Genomic DNA, 2,813 nt, shown 5'->3' on the forward strand with positions numbered 1-2,813 from the left:
CCTCAAAGTTATAAAAACAACATTGTAACAAAAGATGATAGATATTTTACAAAATCTTCCTGATGAAGAAACTTTTTTATCTATGATTAACAATGATTTAGAAATGATACAAGAGACGATTGCAACCTTTAAAGCTAAACTTCATGTCTCCAAAAGAGTATATCATCCATCAAAATAAAATTAGCTACTCTCTAGATAAGTTGCCGGCATTCATGTTGTATGACATGAGAACAAGTGTCTTGTTGGAGTAGAACAATAATGTCCAATCTAAATAAGGAAGTCAAATACTTGGAGTTAAAGAACCCCATAAGCATGTTGTCCCCGTAAGACTAACTAGTTGAGCAAATAGAAGAGAGGATTGACCATCATATGAACAATTGTTAGAGGATGTTTATCCACTAAGCCTCCTAGAAGTTTCTGAAATGCAAATACAATTGTAGCATAGTACTCTATTTGAGATTTTGAAGTTTTTTTTGCTCCAAATTACACCTAGTGAAATAAATCACAGAAAATGGTGGTTTTCTTTTCTTTCTGATCACCAAGAAAACACCATAACTAATGAATAGAAGGTATGGCAGTGTGAGACAGTTGCTCAACATTTGGCTTGTATACTTCAATACCTCTATTGCTCACAAGATGGCCTAGCAACTTCCCTTTTTGGATAAAGAATTGGCACTTACATGTAGATTTAGAGTGTAGAGTTAAATCATGGAACATGAACATCATAAGCCTTTGGAACGTGGTGGGAGCATTAATGAGGCAAAAAGGGAGGATGCAATATGCAAAAATTCCCCAAGGAGTACAGAAATATATCTTTAACTAATCCTCTATAGTGATTTGAATATAGTTGTAAGTAGAAAACCCATCTATAAAGCTATATATATGTTTGTTAGCAACCACATCTAGAATAATATCAATAAATGGAGTAGAAAAGTAATTATAGATAGTAGCTTTGTTCAGTGCCCTAAAATCAACACAAACACATAAGTTTCTATTAGCTTTACATTCCAGAACTATAGAAGAAATCCAATCAATGACCTCCACAGGATATGTAAAATTTGACTGTAGGAGTTGTTGGATTTGCTACTTGATGAGAGGTTCTAGGACTATATTCAATCGACTACCAAACTACTGTACTAGTATAGCTTTTGGCTTAAGAAAAATATGATGCATTTTGACTATTGAATTGACTCTCTTTCAGTCCTTATAACTCCAAGTGAAAACATTTGACCACTCACAAAATAACACCATAGCACCTACTGTTCACTATTTGTAAGAGTGTTGCCAATAAAGATTGGCTGAGGCTCTAAGGTATTATCAGCCATATCCAATTGAAGTAACTTTAGATGATCTGTTATGCCATCTGCTTGTACTTGAAGAATATCCACAAGAGAGATATTATCTAAGGGAGTAAGTTGTTCCTCTTCCAAAACCAAGTCTTGAACTAACATCTAGAGGCCTTGCTTTGTTAGTGCATCTGCCATTGCATTAGACTCCTTAGGTATAGTGACAATATCCCAGCAATCCAACTCAATGAGGAGTGATATCAGACTCCCATGCAAACGTTGTAAGCAGTGATTGAGGACTTTATATGTGCCTAGTACTTATCAAACCAACAGCTGAGAATCTGATCTAGGGCTCAACCAATGAACTGGATATTGTAAGACTCTTTGAACCACCAATAACATTGCCTAATACTTCACATTGTTGGAGGAAGATGTAGAAACTACCATTGATATGGAGAAGAGTATGTCTCCAATAGGTGATACAAGAAAATCACCAATACCACCACAGTTCAATAATCAGGAAAACACCCCATTAGAAAATAATCTATATACTAGTGGCTCATTTGTATTTGAAACACTGGAAACAGTTGTATTAGTGTAACTTGCAACCATAGTTGAGATCAGAGTGTCATTGGAGGCAACACAGGTATGAGAAACATCCATGACACTCGAAGTTGGTACGCTGGCTCCATATTGCACCTTCTCATCCTTGAAGTATTGTATCTTTCATCTCTTGAGTCTCATCAATTAACAAAACTGACACCATTGCTGAGTTGAAAATATCATTGTCAATTGGAACTAGTTCTGATGCCTAAAATCATATATAAGGTGGTGGTTATATTTCCTACTAAACTGCACATCAAACCCTTATCCCAAAACATGTGAGCTGAAACTCTATCCAACAATTCTTGTCCCAAGAGCAGTGAAAATGACTAAACCAAATCTGCCTAGCCATCTTGTGGAAATTCAACTACCAAAAATATTGAGTTGAACCTGCACCATGTCCACAACAATTGTCACAGCCTTAATCAATCCAGCGGGTTTCACCTAATGTTAAGCACACATCTTAAGAATAATTGAGGTTTGGGTGTTGGAATCAATTTGCAACTACCAACAAATGGGTGCTGGCATGATACTTGTTCCTGAGTAAGAGTCTATGATTGCTTTAGGCATGCATTTGCCATTGACTAGAGGATTGTAATAGAAAGCCCTTGGATCAACCGAATGTGAGTGATCCACCACATGGATTCCCACTTAGTGTAGATTACACATCAAATTCTTAGTTACCTATGGAGCTACTCTAGAGAAAGAAAGATTGTCCAAAAGGCATGGAGCAACATGAAGAAGTTATGCCATGGTAATTGTTAACCTTAGTAGCTATAAATCCTCAAGCAAGGAGTATGGTGGGGAAGTGGTTACAAGGAGTGCAACCTGAACCATGACCCGACGAGTTGGCAAGCATTCCTAAAAACGTTCTCAAGCAGCTGCCCATTGAGATTTTGTAGCCATGAGAACGTCAATGGATTC

The sequence above is a fragment of the Selaginella moellendorffii genome, unplaced genomic scaffold (genome assembly GCF_000143415.4).
Source record: "Selaginella moellendorffii unplaced genomic scaffold, v1.0 SELMOscaffold_38, whole genome shotgun sequence".
NCBI lineage: Eukaryota > Viridiplantae > Streptophyta > Lycopodiopsida > Selaginellales > Selaginellaceae > Selaginella > Selaginella moellendorffii.